Source organism: Diabrotica undecimpunctata, chromosome 3, assembly GCF_040954645.1.
Source record: "Diabrotica undecimpunctata isolate CICGRU chromosome 3, icDiaUnde3, whole genome shotgun sequence".
NCBI lineage: Eukaryota > Metazoa > Arthropoda > Insecta > Coleoptera > Chrysomelidae > Diabrotica > Diabrotica undecimpunctata.
In genome coordinates, this window is record NC_092805.1 from 36,479,237 (window position 1) to 36,500,379 (window position 21,143).

General features: G+C 34.9%; 1 protein-coding gene across 1 annotated transcript in view; it reads right to left on the minus strand.

Annotated features, from left to right (window-relative positions):
- Positions 1-21,143, minus strand: part of Fancl (E3 ubiquitin-protein ligase Fancl) — a 349,014-nt gene that overhangs the window by 95,273 nt on the left and 232,598 nt on the right. Inside the window, exon 4 of the mRNA XM_072525735.1 lies at positions 72-169. The gene's annotated coding sequence lies outside the window, so the exon portion shown is untranslated. The remainder of the gene's footprint in view (positions 1-71; positions 170-21,143) is intronic.

A 21,143-nucleotide genomic window follows, 5' to 3' on the forward strand; every position in this document is an offset into this window, starting at 1 on the left:
TTTATAATAAATATTTTTAGAATCACAAATACAATGATAATAATCAAAAATAAGCAATTAGGAAAACTTACCTAAATAAGTGAAATCTTTGGTCCACAATCAAAAGTTTAGCACTGAGTAAATCCCAAAACTCACCTATGTAATTCTCTCCTTATCGCCTTAGAGGAACCTGAAACAAATGCAATGAATATTAATACCCCGTGTATGTTATCAGTAAATTGAAAAGATGTTACAACTTGAATAATGAGTATGATGCTAAATAACAGTTTCCTTTTTTAATATGAACCTTTAGACCGTTAAAACTTAAGTATGTCGCTGGAAAAACTTTTAAAAAGCTTATATTTATTATCTATTCTTTTTTCTTCAGTTTTTTTTTTAAGTTTTCCTTTTTTTGCCTTGTCTTTAAGTGAGTGTTTTACCCTTAAAATTTTCCACTATTTTGTTCCACGTTCTTCATGCCTGTCTCTTCTTCGCTGTAGCTCATTTTCGTATCCAATATAGTTGACACTTTCTATATTCTGAGTAAAATAATTCAATTAGGTTGATTGTATTTTCTACACTATTACATCACTTTATTTTCAGTGGTAATTTTTTGGTTACGTTTATTGATATAAAATTTCTATTTGTCCTTTAACTTGAGATAGATATAGTATAAAATCCAAGAATTTTTGATGAAAGAAAAGGACTACCGATAAAAAGAAATGGGAGTCGGGATTAGCGATAAATAGTATTGACGTATGAGGATCAATAACTAAAATCATGAGAAGCATTGGATTACTAATAAAAATTATGGAGAAAGATATGATCCAAGATAAAATACATGGGGAAGGAGAAGTAATAGTTTCGATATTAGGGTAGTACAGAAAGATTAACGAGGCAGAATTAAAAACACTGGGAACGGTTAAGAGAATCCTTCTTCTCCTAAGTACGTCCTTAATTAAAGTTGATGACCAATATGGCAAATTTTTCTGTGTCTTTAGCTTGATGAATTTCCTGCACACCCATTTTCTTGTTGTAAGTAGATTTAGGTAGCTGTTTGGTAAAGTTTCACTTTCATTTATGATATTAAAATTGTAGTCTCATCTTCACTTAGCTGCTGCTTACAGTGTTTGGCTGTTGTTACTGTCTTCTTTGTCTATATTTAGAATTGCTATCTTCAGAAAACTATATTTTAATATACACCAGATCAATTTCTTGGAGAATCAGTTGATATCAAGCTGATCATATAATAGCAAATTAATTATTTGTATTATGTTAAAATTATATGCAAAATGGTCATCAGAAATTAAAAAAAAAATAAAAAAGTTAAGTGTCTAGTAAAAGCAAGAAATATTTTGTACTGTTTCTAATAATTTTTCGTTTATAGTACATTACTCGTTAGTATTAGAGTCTCTGCTAAAAATTACGACTTTCTTTATTCTTGTGTTTAGTATTATCTTACAATATTTTATAAATTGATGCTTTGATTTCGTAATCTTTCGAGATTGCCTGCAAATAATACGTCATCAACATCTCACAAGTTATGCCATTCATAAAACCCATTCTCAATGTATCAAAATCCATAAGTACTACGTAACAGAAGTGATAAGATAAGACTCTGTCGTAGTGGACGTAGTTTGGCTAGATATTACAGAGATTTGAATAGTGTCAATAACAAAAATGGGATGTGTTTCTAGTTTTCGATATTTATATCTTCAGACCTTCTCCACTACTATTTTCGTTAAGTTTCCTTTTACTACTCTAAAACTCTATATTTAGCATCATCCAAAAACCCATATACTTCCCTAGGAAGTATAGTGAGACGACCAACGCACTGTTACACAAATTTCGTGCTCAATGAGTGTGCAGGCGAATACATGGGATAGTGTGTGTCTGAATTTAGGAAGGGTCGTTCACATTCCGCTCCATCGGACTACTTCAAACTGCACGATGATGTTTTAGCCGAATTTGCAACGTTTGCTATACATTATATGCCTGTGTAGGTCTCTCTGCGTAGTTGCGAAATTCTGTTTGTTGTCATAGGCGTCGATTTTCCTACGTTAACACGAATGTCGAAGTCTGCACTTACCTATGTATATTAATTGGAAGGATCTTAAAAAATTATAGGTACAAAAATATAGTGGGTCATTTTTAAAACATAGATGCTATAACTCTTGCAGCATGACATGTATTATTTCTTAATTAGTATCTTCAGTTATATGAGTTAAACGATTTCGAATTTTTTGAGTCGATTTGTTGGAAGAACAATTTAAGTGATATATAGTTTCTTTTATTTTCTGATTCCGTTATTTTACAAATTTTGTACCAAAACGCGACTAAGCAAATAAAACGAAACAATCCAGTTTATAATATAAAAGAAACTAACTGATTCTCCTTCTTCTTCTTGTTATGTAGACACGGCCAAAGGCTTATATAAAATAGACTGCTACCATTTATAAAATAGACTGATGAGCAAGTCGACATTTTCCAATCTCAACAAGATCTCTCGACTAATTTTCGCTTCTCTCCCTCTCTCTCTTTCGTCTTAATGTCAAGTGGGAGTCACTGGTATATATAGGTATACATATAATATATATATATATATATATATATATATATATATATATATATATATATATTGTTGTACTTTTGAATGTCCATAAGCAATAAAAAACCGATATACAAATTTTATTACTTAAATAAAATTTAAAATTATTGATATTTCATAAAGACACGGGCATATAAATTTTCAAACATCCTGTATAAGACAAAATATGTATTTTAAGTTGTTCGAAGAATTGTTCATTAGGCCTCAGAGACAAGACTTTCAAATATTATCGATAAGAAATTTAAATAAGTCGGTTAGTGTGGAATGGATTTACCCGGAATAAAAGTGTATATAGAAAGTGTTGAAAAATAGACCGGGATTTGCGGTGGTTTTTCTCCCCGAAAGATTATATCGGTAAAAGTTTATTAACAAAAGACATTGAATTGAGAAACAGGTATCGTTTGTAGCTATTAGTAAGAAATATTTGTAAAGCAGATAGATTTAGTTAGAATAATTAAAGAAGGTTGTTTTCTGGAATTACCCGAATGACGTTTTATAGAGAGAGTTGGTTGGTAACGATATACGTCACAGAGGTGGATGATTTTTATTGGTCAATTTTTGAATGCAAGGAGGTTGGTTTTGGCTATGAGATAGGAGAGAGAAAAAAAAGTTAGTTAGTCAGTTTTAGTCGTCCAAGAAGGAAGGAGCTTTGTGATGTGTGTTTGTTTGAAGTCCCGAAGACGTAATTTACCGGGTGTGTTTATTTGCTGTGTAAAAGCTGACCAGTGTGAGGAACGGGGTACAGAGAGATAGAAAACCAAAGGGTATAAGAATATTAATAACAGACGAAGCCGGAAACATTTGGAGTTATAAACAGGCGCGGAGATTGGCTCAAAAGGAGGCTGCATAGACTAACACGAGTTGTTGGGTTGCAGATACAAGGACAGATAGGAGAAAGGTGTACGTCATCTGGACCACAATAGGAGCAGAAGCAGAGAAAGGATTTTTTTGTTGTGGCGTGGCCATAGAATTGCAACGGCAGAGAAGGAAAGGTCAGTCAATTTTCATTAGAGCCGGAGTGTGATTTTCATTTATTAATTAAATAAATTGAATAAATAATAGAGACAGTTAATTTTGCGATCACTTAAAAAAAAGGAATTATAAAAAGAGCTTAGTTATAACACATAATAAAAATCAATGTAAAATAACATTTGGGTCCATGATAGAAAACAACTTCTCATATATTTAAAGTTAGTATATTGCAAATATTACAGGATTGATTGTTATATAAAATTTCATTAAAATAAAGGACATCTCACATATAGTTCAGTTGAAATTCTATGTATTTTATTCAGGTCATATTACCTATCCCGATTAGGAAGCCAATTGGAAAATATTTTGAATCCACGATCAAAGGTAAATAGTACAATTTAAATAGCCTGAGATTGTAATTAATTAATGCTGATTTATTGTGATTCATTGGAGATTAGATCATTTAATAAATATAGACAGGATTTTTTCTAAATAAGCAATATAATACAATTTAAATAGCATAACAATATATATATATATATATATATATATATATATATATATATATATATATATATATATATATATATATATATATACATATTAAGAAAGATGGTCCTTTCACTGCCTGTTGAAATGCGCAATCTATCTATATTTTAAGTCAATGGACATGACTGTCTGTTGTGACATTAAGTTGTTACTCCATCGTTTTCGTAGTCTTCCCACTAATAGTCTTTCTATTGGGGAATCGTCTCTCGCCGTCTTTACTACTCTATTTTTTGTCATTCGGCTTATGCGTTCGTTCCATTCTACTCTTTTATTTCTAACCCAGTCATTAAATATTCTCGACTTTGCATCTCCATCGTATATCTGTACTTCTAGCTCTGTCTCATTGAGTCGTACCATGGATTTTTCTAAGGGGTCCCGTCTCTCTTGTTTCTAGTATTCGTTTTGTTCTCTATGCCGAGTCGTGTTTTTGTAGCTTATGTCGTTATTGGTCTGATGACTGTTTTGTAAATTCTGCCATTCATTTCTTTGCCGATATTTTTATTTCTCCATATTGTTTTATTCATGTATCCTGTCGTTATGTTTGCTCTATTTACTTGATCTTTCACTTCTGTTTCGAGCTTTCCGTAGCTAGGTAGCGTGAGGCCTAGATATTAAAACTCCATCACTTGTTCTATTATTTGACTCTCCAGCTCTAATTTGCATCTTAGCAAAACAAACTGACAGGAAAATTCCATAAAACTGCCATAAGATCAGCTATGATGTATAAAACTGAATGTTGGGCAATTAAAACAAGGAACAACGAATGCATGTGGCCGAAATGAGAATGCTTAGATGGATGAGTCGAGTGACAAAAAAGAATAATACGGGAAATCTAGGGGTGGTATCAATTGTTAAGAAAAAGGGGAAAAAAAATATTTTTAAATTCTTATAAGCAATTACTGATTAAAATCATTTTTACTACTTACAATCAATAAATTAAAACTTTACACGTCCTACCTTTAAGTGCGGATTTAATTACTTCTCCAGCCATAACATTTAAATTTAGAATATTTTCAAAGAAACTACGTCGTCATAACCTTATTTTATATTGTAGTAAATGTTATTTTTGGATTAAACAGTTATTTTATGTAAAGTACGTGATCAATTATGTATCAGGGGATCGAGTTTTTAGTATTCGTTTCCACTTTTAACAATTTTTACTATTTAAGAATAACTTATGTAGATGAGGACGGAATGTTAGGAAGCTCGTAAATAGTTCAAATAATTAATAGATGTATATTAATAGTTTAAGTCTATGGGTTGTGACAATAAGCTATCATAGGTTAGCTGATAATGTGCTACTGGTGGCAATTACGGAAGAACTAAGTACAATGGTATCAAATCTAGAAAAAGCATCAGTACGACCGGACCAAAAATGAATCTTGAGAAAACAAAAATTGAACGTGTCTAAAAATATATTTATTTAAAGATAGGCAGAACAGGCAAAAGTAGCCTAGACCAGAGAAATGAGCAGAAAAAGAATAAGATGGACTACATTTGGATGACTATCATATTTCATTAAATCCATCCAAAGGTCTTAATTTCATCCAAAGACGAAATTAAGACCTGAAGTATTCAATGTATGTGGAATGATGGAAAAGGAGCAAAACCAAAACAACAGGGGCCGTCTAACATGATCTAAAACTAAAATGGAGATAGGCAGTATACAATAATATAACCGAAGATATGAGATATTACAGAGATGCCTACACTGAGATATACTGAGAAAGATAACTAACTGGACACCACTATAGCCAATGAGTAGAGGAAGACCTAGAAGATGGCTGAATGATATAGAAGATGATAAATATAAGAACAATTGATGTTAAAGACTGAAAAGTTCAGTGCAAGAGTACGCAAAAATGAAAAAGAGTCACACAGCAAGCTATAAAATGCATAGAGGAATAATCCACCTCACCCAAGAATAGGATTGTAGACGCCATGGCGTTAGCTATAATCCTTACGGATTGTAAAGCTTAATGAACGAATGAATGAATTTCCTCTATTATCGTAGAAATGAAAAAAAAATCGGTTGCCTGTAAAGTCGGTTTTACGGGCGAAGATTTTACGTGACAACGTCTTTTTCTCGGTAGAATATTTATTGATATGAATATTATTAAATTGCACAATAGGAACAAGGAATTGAATGAAAATAAGAATTGCACAAATTTTAACTATAGAAATATATTTTGTTTACTAAAACATTGTACATGTAAACTTAAACTTAACTAATTTCTATTTGAGTGATTTTGTTGAGGATAGGACGATGATAGGAGAAATATGAAATGAAAGGAAGTGTTTCTGCTGTAATGTGTCTTGAACGCCAAGAACGCTCGAGAAAGACAGAGACACAAGCACGCACCGATTCAACGCGCCTAATTCTCTAGTGCTGCGCGCGCAGCGGACCGATCATGTTTGAGTGGGAGAGAGACGCAAGGCATTCGAAGGTCCGGCGGGCCTCTCTCTCGTTCGGTGACTCATCGTAACAGACGTGAGCGGGCGTTACACTTTTTCATGAATGACTCCGAGCCACAACCTAATTTAAGACGTTGTCACGTCAAAAAATCAATTAACCAGATAATTGGAATAAATTGGAGAAGCTCATCTAAGTACTTGTATCACATATCGATTTTAGGTAAAGTTAAGAATTTTAAGGCACTTATTTATATGAATGATATGCATGCCATCCAAGTAAAATGGTTTATAAAATGGTATCATCCAAGTAAAAAAATCGGAAAACAACGTCTGAAAATTTGTTTGAAACAAATGCTAAGAAGTTCCGGGATTAGTTTAAAACCTGCTATAATTGATAATTAAAAACACATTTGTAATGTTTGACCAATTAATAGATTTTTTATTATGATTAGTAAGTAGTTTTTTAGTTTGTGGTTTTAGTTTGTGGTCAGACGATGTGGAATGCTATGCACACCTTGAGGGTAGTGTAGGAACTCATCACTTTATAGCCCCCCATAAAATTATTAGTCCCTCCGAGATGTAGCAAACATCCCCGACATCCTTTGGAGACTCGTAAACTCATCACCGCAGATAGGTAAACTCATCACCCGCATTTTTGCCCCAAGGAGCTAGTTTCTAATGCGAAAGATAGCCTGTCACCTGTTTACGTGGTAATCTATTAAATTCAGAAATTATGAAAATTGCTTTAAAATTTAATTGATATGTTTATTTATATTGGGTGTCTCAAGGTGAGTGTCCTATTAGGCGTATTAGAGGTAATCAATGAGGCATTCACTATCCATGTTGAAGGAACAAAGGCAAATGGGAAATTTTTCTTTTCGCAAATCTCGTTTGGCGCAAAAAAATATAAAAAACTAACCTAACTATCTACATAAGTCTACTCCTGCAGCAGATCTGTATTTCAAATAAGTATACTTATCTGTGTTTTTACAACAACAAATTAATTATAGCAAAATAATGACGCAAGTCTACAGGCGTCAAAAAACCAGACAATCGAAACAAAAACGAAAGTAAAGGCAGAAGAATATGCATCGTACTTTACGAAATATTACTCATTATCAGTGGTTTATAAATATTTTCATGATAAACTTTACAATACTCGGCCTTGTTTACTTTTCACGATTCATTTTTATCACAGTACAATGCACCACAAAACCAACAATGGAACAATGTATCGGCCGTGGCTGAAAGGTGCGATGTCAAAGGGCCGGCATAAGAGGATAATTCGACGGGGGAAAGTAATAAAGATTATGTTTTTCAGTTTTACGTATAAAACCTTTTTTCCCATTTATGATAAAGCTAGGAAAAAGGGTTAATGTGGTTTATTTCATTTTAAAATAGATAAGTACTGTAAAAAACAAAAAGTAGAACAGTAGTCATACTTTTGTAGTATGTTATAATTGAATAAATCTATATTACCCTTTATCTAACCATCCCCAAGTACGCGCCTCTTAGTGTCGGGGTGCGGACAACAATATATTGGCTGACAGTCATTAAAGTAGGAATTCTGGCCGGTACACAAAAATGTAAATTAATATCACAGAACGTGGAGTGAATAGAAATAGAAATATGTAATAGAAAAAGACAAAATATAAAGACGGGAACCAACGCAACGTGGAATACCGTTTTTCTTCTCAATATTTTTGGTTTACGACACTTGGGATACGGCAAAACTGTCTATTTATGACTAGCGTGTGCTATCCCGTTGTTTGTCGGTAAATCGACCCGGTTCAAAAGAATATCGGAAGCTGATGCACGGCATGTCCAACCCTTCGGACGCGGCTAGGGAGGTACGGTCAGTGTCGTAGTAATTTTACTATGGAGTGGTCTAACGAAGTTGTGTTGGAATTTTTACCATTGTATAAACTACCCAACTTCTAGAATTTTTAGCGCCAACACTAATTGGTGTTGAAATCCATCGGAATGATCCCACTACATTTTGGGGTAGGTCAAGTACATCTATCAAAATGCAAATATTTACTACTCTCACAGTAACTTATTTTTTTTGTTTCTTTTTTTCTGATCGCTAATATCGATTTTCTGTTTCTCTTTGCTGACATAAACTAGCGAAGAGCACCATTCCATGAGCTGTCTGAAGCCGCCTGAAGTTGGGTTTCGGAAATATTTCGGAAGCAAAATCAGCCAAAAATTATTATTTTAGGGGAAGCACCATTACAAGTTCGAAAAATTAAGATCAAGTCTTGGTCTAAAAGTAAGAAATGTGAGAAATCATGTCATATGAAACCCAGACAGATTTGACCGTAGTAAGACCTATTATTCTGTATGGAGCACTAGTAGGGAGCAGCTTCAACGACAAGCATACTTAATCATAACAGGAGCGATGTCGACTGCCCCAACCGCCTCCATGGAGGTCATACTTGACCTTCCTCCATTATAAATACATGGAGAGAGAAGGAGGCGAAAGAGGGAGCATGCAGAAGGCGAATACTAAGCCAGGAACCAGGGCGAAAGAGTGAAGAGATATTTAAAAAATCATCCAGAGTTGGAAATGGTACATTGCAACCTAAATATAATTTCGAGAAAAGTCGTTTACCGTCGTCTTTTCTGATAGGGACGAATGGGTGTCGAATGCAACGAATCTCATAATGGCAGAACAATGCTGGTGTATAGACAGTCGATGAAGGAGTTGAAGTAGGAGTATACGGGGGTAAACCATGGCTTAGCCTTAGTGAAAGCCTAGGTAATCACTAGACTATCTTTCAAGCAGAAATGTATACTATAAAGTTGTAACTGCAGAAACTAATAAAAATGATCTATAAAAAATATATCAAATAGCCAGCCGGCAGTAAAGGCACTGGAATCGAATCCAATTGACTCCGTTAGTTTGGAACTGTCTTTAGATTCTGATTCTGATTTGAAAAAGTAACAAGTAACAAAAAGTAACAGTAAGAAACACAGCCAAAATAACGATATATGACTGGGTGGAATGGATGAAACCTAACAACCGGTACGAACAGATGGATCTTAACAACTCGGCTTTTATAAGGCTTTTATACACGAACCTTGGACAAAAAGATCCAACGATTTACTAGATATGAATAGGAATGATCTGCGAATTATCGTAGGTCTCCTAACAGGAAACTGTCGCCTCAAGAGGCAAATGCATAAAACCGGACAGACAGAAACTGCGGACTGCAGATTTTGTCAGGCTGACGATGAGACAGCAGAAGACTTTTTGTGCAACTGCTTAGGATTGTATAGGATAATGCTCAATACGTTTGGGTATTACCAACTCGAGCCCCATGACTTCGTAGAAGTGTCACCAAAGACCATAATAGATTTTGTTACAATGGCTGGGCTGAAAGGACAACTTTAATCAAGGGATAAGTCACAATATACCTCTTAGGTCGAGTGTGGTAAAGGACCCACTCATATGAAGTTAACCTATCCTCAAGGTAAGAAAGTCTAAAAGATAACAGTATGAAGAAACAAAAAAACGTAGAATAAAGACTGGAATTGCGGAGGTAGGGTCTTGAAGAAAAGGTTTAAAACCTAATATGACAAAAACAGAACGTTTAGAAAGTTGTTTTAAATAAAGAGCTTTATATTGTACAATAAGAATAAATAAACAAAAAAATTCGATGAATCTCAGCAAGTACCAAAAAATTTCCAGCGAGCGAGCAATAATGGCGATAGACGAAATGTACCTGTTGAAGTAATTCTTTGACGCAAAAGAGACTAGACAGCAGGTTCTAAGACCTATTCGAAAACCATCAACAGAGGTCTACGGTATACACAAAAGCATTTTCAGGTCATAGTACGGAAAAGTCCGTCAGACCCTCTTTATCTACAATTCACAAGATGGAGTTACCATTAAAAATACCTTTGTATTGTGAAAAATAGTAGTTTTAAGTATTTAGAATCGGTATTACAGAGCAGTGAAGACATAAATGGAGATGTATGTAGAGTTTAAGCGCGATAGATGAAATGGAAGGTCAGTGGTGGGTTATGTGACAGGAAAATTCTAATGACACTGAAAGTCAAATTTATAAAGCCGCTACTAGTTAGGCTATAATGTACAACACTGAATGTTGAACAGTTAAAAAGAAAGAAGAACAACGACTGCGTATTGCAGAAATGAAAATTCTTACAAAAATGTTGTATAACAAAAAAGACCTGGTTGGTGACGGTTCAAAAAGACATGAGGGCGAGAGGATTTATAAAATTTAGAATATACTACGGAAGGTCTTCACGAGAAATTGGCACCAATTGAGGTCAAAATGAAAGAGCCATAGTTTAAGATGGATAAGACACGTTCAAAACTAAAATAATTATTACCCAAATTGAAAAACTGCTGCCTGTTGTCAACGATGTCAAAAAATATAATGGTGTTTCCATATGGTTATTTTTTATAAAAAAAAATCTGCGGCCGAACCTGTGCGGTCACATTCATTGTTTGCTTTTCTTTTAAAAGTGATTTGAGTCTATTATGAATGGAATGAACAAAAACAATGTATTAAATTTATTCGGCGACACTGACCCGTTTCTATTTTTCTGTCCGAAAAATTTGGGTTCGCCCATTCATCTTTCCGTTTTTGGGTTTAATTAAATCAAACTATAACAATTGCTCGGTTTTGTTTTCGAATTGTTTGCAAAACTTGTAAAAAAGAGAAATTTAAATAAGTGATTGTTTTATGTATAAAACATCCAGAAAAAATGTGAAAACCAGGTGTGCTATGTTCGCGTTTCACTTCGATTTTCATGAGTCTTCATTGGTTACGATCCTATACTGCTGGGGTCGGCAATTGATTTTGGGTGGGGTCCAGATATATTTTAAAATAGGTTTGGGGAGGTCCAGGAAAAAAAATTGGCGAAACTTCATTATATGCCTCCATTGAGTGAATCAAATTAACGAATGCGTATCACGAAGTTCTGCCAAAATCACTCGTATGATTTGCTAGCTGCTAATTTTAATTTTCACTCACAACACAGTATGAAATACAACAAATATGTGTACATTTTTAAAATCAGTGTAATGTGAAAGTAAGTGATGTGAAAAATTACACTTGTGGTCTTGAGAGAGTTTTTTAAAGTTAGGTTTACACTGGGAGCAGCTAATGCATATAGTGTCCTCAAGATGAGCATCTGTCAATCTTGATTGATACTTGTTCTTCAAAAAATTCACCTTTGAAAACGAAGTTTCAAAAAGAAATATAGATCCAAATATATTAGCAAGGTAAATGACCAATTTCTTGCAGTTTTCATATTTCTCTGAAACATGTTTACTCCAAAATTCTTGGGTGGGTGCAGTTCTATGCATTTGCTACAAAATATCTTCCTGCAAGTCTATAATCTCGATTTGGAGCAAGGGCTTTGAAATGGGGAACAAATTCGTAGCAACGTCACTCCATTCTTCTGCTGGAGGAACTGCAAAAGGCGCTTTTAGAATGCCGAAAACTTTTCTACCTCTGCAAAGTCTTCAAATCTTCCTGCCAATTCCTTTATAAGACCTTCAATGAAATCTAAAAATATTGAAACGTCTATTTCTGAGTCAGAATTATTCTTGTGTTCAAGAGTTGTTGGAAACTGAATTAGTTCTTGACTTGCAATGTCTTTTTCAAAAATATTTAGTTTGCTATGGAAAGAGGGCACACTTTGTATCAGATCACATTAATTTCTCATTTTCTTGGAGTTCGGTATTGAGCACATATCATGAGCATGAGTGTTGTAAAATATCTTTCAGGAAAGACACAGCCAACATACTTCTTTCGTTTTGCTTCTTGTGTATTCAAGTTTTCTAAGAAGGTAGTTATTTCTTGTTTTATTTACCAAAAACGTTCAATCACTTGACTTTTGCTTAGCCAACGAAACGAACATTGTTATGTTGAAGTAAGTCAGAATGTGTTGAATTACACTTAGATAAAAAAACTTTGAACTGCCTGTGCTAGCATTATTTTCTTTGATTCGCTTTACATGCCCTCTTTCTTTGGCGACCATAGCTGGGGCCTCATCAGTTGACAGAGACAATATTTTATCGTAACTAGTCATGAACTCATCAAAAGTCTGAAATAAATCTTCTCCACGAGTCTGGATTTTAAACGGCAAGACTGCAAGCAATTCTTCCCTAAATATTTTATTTTCAATAATATAAAATCTCAAAAAATAGACATTTTTTCGTCGTCAACAATATCACATCATTCATCAGGTGCTATGGCGTAGCAAGCTGCCTGTTGCAGAAGTTCCAGCAAACCCCCTTTATTGTCTGCAGGTAAATTTCGGTTCTTCTTGTATTGTTTTTTGCCGACAATGGAATACTTTGAATTGCGGCAACAGCTTCCTTTTTAACTTCTAAAAGTGCTACGGCCATTTCTAGCATATATGTATTCTTAAAGTCTGAAAATGGCTTCAGGGCGTCCAACATACTCGCAAAACTGCGACAGCAGATTTTTCTTGTTCGCTCATACTTCACTACCAATTATGATGAGGTAGTCCAATTATTTAATAAAACGTATCGAAAAAGGTTTGAAAAAGTGTGTTCAATTAAAAATCACCTTAAAAGAAAAGACATTAATGTGAGATCATTTAGTATTATTTTTCATAAAAATAAGTTTCGTCCTTATAAAAGAAGGTTCGAGAATTATCTGATGAAGATTTTGATTACAGCATGGAATTTTTTGAAAACATGGTGTAAAAGGTAGATGTAGATGGTAGATGTTTTTTCCGATAAAGTTAAGTTTATATTAAATGGTAATGTAATCGAAATAATTGAAGATATTGGAGTGATACCAATCCAAGGTGGATGAGCCAACATAGGACGTAAACGCCTTCAAAAGTAAATCTTTGCACAGTTATAAACAGTACTACTATCTATTATTGCCCCATTTTTTATATAGAGTAATTAAGAAGAGCAACAATATTTAGGTTTATTGCGAAATCAAGTAATTCCTGAAATAAATGGATTTTTGTTCATAACAATTTCCATGCTATTTGGTTTCAGCGGGATGGCTTATTACTATACTTTAGTGATGCACCTACGTTGATATTCTAAGTTACGAAGTTACTTCAATGAAATTTTTCAAAATAAATCAATAAGAAAAAGAGATACAATTGAGTGGTCAGCAAGATCTCCCGATTTATCACCAGTAGACTATTTTTTGTGAGAATATAGAAAACTTTGTATATAAAATAAAACCTTCAAGTTAAATAGTAAGTGTAGTAAGTGAAATTAGTTTAGAAAGATAAAACGCAGAATAAACCACAAGGATAAAAGTTGAAATTTCAACAAGATATTTATACAAAAAAATAGCAGAAAGATGCAGGAACGCGTATATCATCCAAAGCGATGGGGTCGAGCAAAGCTGGGCAAAGATTAAAGCAAACATCTTGGACTCGCTAAGGAAGCTCTGGGTGAGAGAGAGATAAATCAAAGCAAGTCCATTCTAAACCTACGCCGAAGAAATAGTTGGTGACTACCAGTGTGGTTTCAGGCCTGGCAGATCGACTATTGATCAAATATTTACAATAAGACAAATGCTTGAAAAGTATTGGGAATAAATCACGAAGTGCATCAGATTTTTATAGACTTTAAACAGGCTTATGATTCAATTAATCGTACAACATTATGGAAGGCAATGATCGAGCTCGGCGTACCCAAGAAACTAGCTGCGGTAACACAAATGTGTGTAAGTAACTCTTTTGCACAAGTTAGAATAGGGGGAAAAATATCAAATGCTTTCTGCGTAAATTCTGCACTGAGACAGTGAGATCCGTTGTCTCCATTGTTGTTTAACCTGGCCTTAGAATGCGAAAAATATATCCAAAAATCAAACCAGACATAACTGCTCGAGGAGCAAAAATCATACTCGCGTTTGCCGATGACGTAAACGCAGTAGCACAATCAACATTAGAAATTAAGGATATTTTCTCGAGCTTTGAAGAAACTGCAATAAACATCGGTCTAAAAATAAATGACGACAAAACAAAATACATGGTCGTCTCAAAACAAGAACGACGACGAATAAGGCAAAACATTACTCTAAATGATCACAACTTCGAAGTGGTTAAAGAATTTAAATATCTAGGAGCAACAATCACAAATGACAACAAATTAGAGCGAGAAGTTGAAACGAGAATAATGGCAGGAAACAGATCTTTCTTTGCAATGCAACATCTAATGAAGTCAAAACTTCTTTCACGAGATACAAAAATCCGGATATATAACACCCTAATACGACCAGCTAATGGCCTATAAATACCTAGGTCATGAGATTCGCATAGGAAAAGATAACCAAACCGTTGAGCTTCTCCGTCGTATAAGACTGACTTGGGCAGCCTTCGGCAAGCTGAACCATATTTTCAAATCGTCTGATATACCAATATGCCTTAAAAGAAAAACGTTTAATCAGTGTGTTTTGCCAGTGTTAACTTACGGTGCCGAAACGTTGACAATGACAAGGAGAACAGTTCAAAAGATCCGTGTGTGTCAAAGGGCGATGGAGCGTGCTATGTTGGGCGTTTCACTACGAGACAAGATCCGAAATCGCCAGCTACGACAAAGAACAGGAGTGGCTGATGCAGTAGAGAGAGTAGCAACACTGAAATGGAACTGGGCAGGTCACGTGGCTCGAATGGCAGATAATAGATGGACAAAGCGGATACTGGAATGGAGACCAAGAGATGATGCCTACCGAAGCAGAGGTCGTCCACCAACACGTTGGACTGACGATCTAAAACGTTGTCATAGGAATTGGATGCAAGAGGCACAAGATCGAAATAGATGGAAAATTATGAGGGAGATCTATGTCCAGCAGTGGATAAGCGAAGATTGAATGATGATGATGATGATGAATACGACCAGCAGTCGTGTATGGAAGCGAAACATGGACGCTAACAAAAAGAGAAATAAATAAATTGCTGGTGTGGGAACGTAAAATTCTTCGAATGATATATGGCACTTGCCGAGACAGCGTGACAAACGAATGGAGGAGCAGATACAATAACGAGCTAGAGTCTCTATTCGGAAAAGAAAATCTAGTCAGATAATCAGATATATAAAGGCCAATAGACTCAGATGGGCAGGGCATGTGATACGCAGTAACGAAATTCGCGTTATAAATAATATGTTCTGGGAAAGGCCAGCGACTCCAACCACTAGCAGAAAATATTATTGGAGAATATCAGACGGGCTTCAGACGGGGAAGATCGACAATGGATCAAATATTTACAGTCAAGCAGGTCTTGAGCAAATCGTGGGAACACGACATTGATGTTCACAACGTGTTTGTAGACTTCAAACAGGCATACGATTCAGTCAAAAGGGACAGACTATACTATATATTGGCAGAATTAGCAATACCACATAAGCTGATTAGACTCATTAAAGCCACAATGGATGAAACTCAGGCATGTGTACGAATACAAAACAACCGGACAGACTTTTTCAAAATCTCGCAGGGACTAAAGCAGGGAGATGGGCTGGCACCAACATTGTTTAACCTGGCACTGGAGTATGCGGTTAGGCAAATGCAAACTGGACGAGAAAACCTACTGACCAATAAAACGGTTCAACTGGCTGCCTACGCCGATGATATTAATATTATGAGTAGAACATCAACAGGAGCACAGGAAGCATACGCAGAGTTAAAAACACAAACGAAAAGGCTAGGTCTGGAAATTAACACAGAAAAAACAAAAATAATGGTACAGACGAGAAGAAATATAATCCCACAAAACATTATGCATGAAGATGACATTGAAACGGTTGGAAAGTTTACATACCTGGGAGTAGAAATATATGCCGATGGAGCAGAGGATGGAGAAATACGAAAAAGGATAACGCAGGCAAACAAAGCTTATTTTGCCCTCTCCCATATATTTCGGTCTAAAAGTGTCCACCGAAATACAAAGATGAGAATCTATAAAACTTTAATTCGGCCAATAGCATGTTATGGCAGCGAAGCATGGGTCCTGAAAGAAACATCCAAAAACAAACTCGACACATTCGAAAGAAAAGTACTGAGGAGAATACTAGGACCTGTGAGGGAAAACGGAATCTTCAGAATTCGATATAACAACGAGCTCTATCAACTGTATAAGGAAACACCCCTGTCAGACTTCATTAGAATACAAAGATTGCAATGGGCCGGACATGTGATACGAATGGGAGAGGATAGGCTACCAAAACGAGCACTGAACGCCAGAATGCAGGGAAAGAGACCAGTTGGAAAGCCAAGAAAGCGCTGGGAAGACACAGTAAGCAGCGACGCACAAGCACTTTTAGGAGTCCGTGTATGGAGAAGAGCAGCCACAGACAGACAAGGGTGGAGGCAAAAAATAAAGAAGGCCAAGGCTCATTTTGGGCTGTAGTGCCGTAGAAGAAGAAGAAAGGCCAGAGGGAAGAAGGTCTGTAGGGCGGTTAAAGAAGATCTAGAGAAAATGGGAGTGCGACAATGGGAATTACTGGCACAGGACCGACAAACATGGAAGGCAATAGTAAACGCGGCAAAGACTCACGAAGAGTTGTAGCGCCATTGATGATGATGATGATGATGAAGTCCATTCTAAAGCGAAAAACTCCGTGGCTCTGTAAAGAGGTGAAGAGAAATGCAAGAAAAAGAAAAAAGCTTACCTGAAGTAGAAGAAATAAATCAAGTACACTTGTAAGAAGAAGCAGGAAGAAGAAGGAATCGAAATATTCGAAAGTAACGTTACTTTTTGTACGCATGACCAAAATTCGGGTAATAATTAAAAAAGGAAAATAGACCTGTACATTCCAGGAATATAATAGACAAAACAAACTGGAATCGAAGACGAAACGTATAAGCTACAAGAGGCAGTTGACAAGTAACTTTACAAAATTATGAGGAAGCAAGTAGGTACGCAGTCTTGAGATAAAGACGAATCAGATTCGTAAACGGTATCATAAATATATAAAAATATCAAACCCAAGTCTTAAAAAAAGGAGAAAACATAGATTGACAGATATTTAAAAAAAATAAAAGAATTTATTTCCAATACTACGATTACTATAATGAATTCCTCTACGGGTTTGTCATATAATCATAATTAAAGGTTGTATCTCATAAATAAGCCATTGATGGTTGAGTAAATTATCCACTATTATTCTCTGTGAGAATATTTTTAAATTGTCAGGTGTGCCCAATTTGTTTTATATCGCTATAACATCCCATTGTAGTTTAATGAAATTACGTAAACGAACAAAAGGCTACTTTATGACTGCAAAATATAAAAATAGCCTAAAAATAACTAAAATAACTCAACTAATAATCACTATGTGTTTTTCAAAATACTCATCAGCTTTAATTCATTTGTTGCTTCCTTCAAATTATTTATTAAAACCCTTTGTGAAAAAGACAGCTTGTGGAAGACCCTCCCTAAAGAACACAATCTTCAATCGTCGTATTTGAATCAAGAAGTATATTGACACAGAATTATTTTTTAATCTTGATATACAGAGCAAATACAAGTACAAGAGAATTAGGTGTTTAAAACAGATACAGCTTACCCATTGTTGTGTGCCCAGTGGAAGAAATCGTATTTGTGTCATTGGACATGTGTTATAAATATTGTTCTGAAGCTTTTTTCTTGTAACATCTTAATACAATTTCCAAAGTGGAAATCAAAACGTCAAAATGAACTTATTTTAAAGTAAACTTCGGACTTATTCCTAGTAAAAATAGTAAAATGTGTTGTACAGAATGCGCAAATTGAGGGAGGCTTTATAATCAGACAATTAATAATCGCAGAGCTGTAAGAGTATTAACATAAACGACAGTAGCAAGAAAAAATATTTCTAGAAAAAATTTAATAGAAAAAGGAATTTTTAATTTTAGTTTAATAGAAAAGGAAGAAGACTCAGAAGCAAACTCTTGCATGCCTTGAAAGAAGATCTAAAGCAATTGAATATCATAAATTTTAAAAATAAAATCCTTACCGGAAACTAGTAGAAAAAAATGTAAAACCAAATCTTAAGCCTGTACGCAGTGGCGGATCCAAGGGGGGGTCACGGGGGTCATGACCACCCCCAAAACAAAATTAAATATCAATCAAATAATCGTAAAAAAAAATAATTTAAAACCCATCAACCCTATAAGCAGGGTTGCCCCAAGTCAAGAGTTGAAATAATTCAAAGATCAAATGCTGAATCTGTTTTTAGCAAGCTTTACTATAAAGTAGACAAATAGCTGAACAACTAGACATTGAATTGAAGATGCCTCGTATAGTTTCTCGTCAAACCTGTCATCAAAACAAATCTGCTAACTCTTGCGAAGAATATTTCCGAAGATTTATTTACCCCTTTTAGATAATATCTTAACTTCCACCTTCCAGGATATTATTGGACCAACTACTTACTGCATATTCCACAGTAGAACAAGAGTTTTCACTGTGGATTCAAAAGTGGAAAAGAGTCGTACAAAATAATGTATCCATGTAATGTATGTATCCAAATATCAGAATATTTCTGCAAATATTAATTACACTGCCAGTCAGTGCAGCAACAACAGAGCGTTCTACGCTTAAGCGTCCAAAGACTTGGCTTAGAAATAGAACTTCTGTTAACTGGTTTAGCACTCATCAATGTGCATCCTGAAATTTCTCAAGATGTTGATGCAATCATAGAGCGATTTGCTAAATCGGATAGGCGAAAAGAATACATTTTTATAAAATTATATAATATTTACTTTTCTTATAGTATTTTTAATCACTGAACTTTTATTTATCACTCGTTGCCGGCTGTTGCTGACGATTCGTGCACTTATAGCCTAATATGCCTAATTATAGAAACAACTATTCCTTAATTATATTATGTTTTTTGTTGAATAAATTAATTTAAATAAAATGCTGTTTACACTTATTCTTAAGGTTTCTTCTTCATTACGAAAGGGTGGCTATAACTACAGCAAATTGCTCTTTATCTTGAGCTGTTCTTAGTATCGAATGTGTGTCCATGCCTATCCAGTCTCTTACATTCTTTAGCCAGGAGCATTTTGTCCTAGATAACTCGTTTTTCTATTGTTTACAATATTTAGGAGTTCTCTCTCAGTCATTCTTCTCAGCACCTCGTTATTGGTCACGTGCTCTGTCCACGAAATCTTCAGCATTCTTCGAAAAACACACATTTCAAAGGCTTCTATACGCCTCATACTTGTAATTCCGAGAGTCCATGTTTCCACTTCGTGTTTAACAATAAAGAATAAATGAATGTTGTTACAAAATTGATATCCCCCCCCCCCCGACAAAAAATTTCTGGGGATCAGCCACTGAAAGGTCCAAAATCTAAATCCTGTATCAAAATCACCCTCAAGACCCATGACCCCCCTGACAAAAATTTCTAGATCCGCCACTGCCTGTACGGCTTTTAGTGTTCATTTATATTATGAATAATCCTGGGATACAACAAAAAATCATTCGATGCAACATATAGACCGAAGGGATGTCAATTGTGTCATTGTATACTATATATGATAGGAAGTTAAATACTTTGACAGTTTATTAAAGGAAGAATTTGCCAGCAAATCTGTGTAACTGACGGAGACAGTAGAAACGATGGTTACGAAAATAACAAATTTGGAAGTTACTCAATCAGTACAAAAAATATCAAAGGTTAAGCATTTGGATCAGATCATGCAATATAAAGAAACAAGTGCTCGTATGGTATTCATTGATCTTGATCTATTTATTTAAATTACGACACACATGGTCACATGTCGAATGTTAATAACAAGGTACAATTCTTTGACAACCTAGACATGTAGTGTGAATTTGCCATTTCTCAAGATCAATTATTATCTCGATTTATCTTAAGAAATCATATGATCGGGTATCTCCTAGAGGTTCCGTGGTGGAAACTCAATGAGAAACGAGTTTCACGAGAAACGAGAAAGATAGTACAAAAAATTTATAATGGAGAAACAACTATTGTTAGAACAGGTTTGATATCATCCAACACTAGGATGATAGGTAAGATGGTTATGGCAAAGTCATCGCAGAAATGATAGCCACCTAATACAAAGTATCGGTGAGTTGCAGTTCTTGAAAGGACTAACAGAGGAGGACCAAACAAGATCTGGTGGAAGACGATCAAAGATATGTCTGTGAAAAATATTAATATGGGTATGACCCAAGATAGAAACCTATGGAGAAATGCAATTAATAAAGTAAGAGGTAATGATGTCATCTTACGAAATGATATAAAATAGTTAATCTAAAACACTATGGACTAATTCCATAATAATTATTTTATACTTGCAACATAAAAGTAATTTTTAACTTTCAGCTTTGTTTATCACAATCTTTCAAACAAAGGTTTTTGGAAATAATAACAATCATGCCAACAACAGTAACTTATTTTTGGAAATAACTGACCTGCATCTGACGTAGAACTTTCTTTTGCCTTCATCCTCCGCAAAACATATGCCAAACTTTCCAAACACAAATATTTAGATATTCAAAAACACTAATGCGAGTGAGTGTAGTCCAAAAACCCCGAAAAACGTATGCACCTACGCACCTGACCCGAAACGCACTGTTGGGCCGATGCATTTGATTTGGCCACCGCTCTCAACAAGTGACAGTCTAG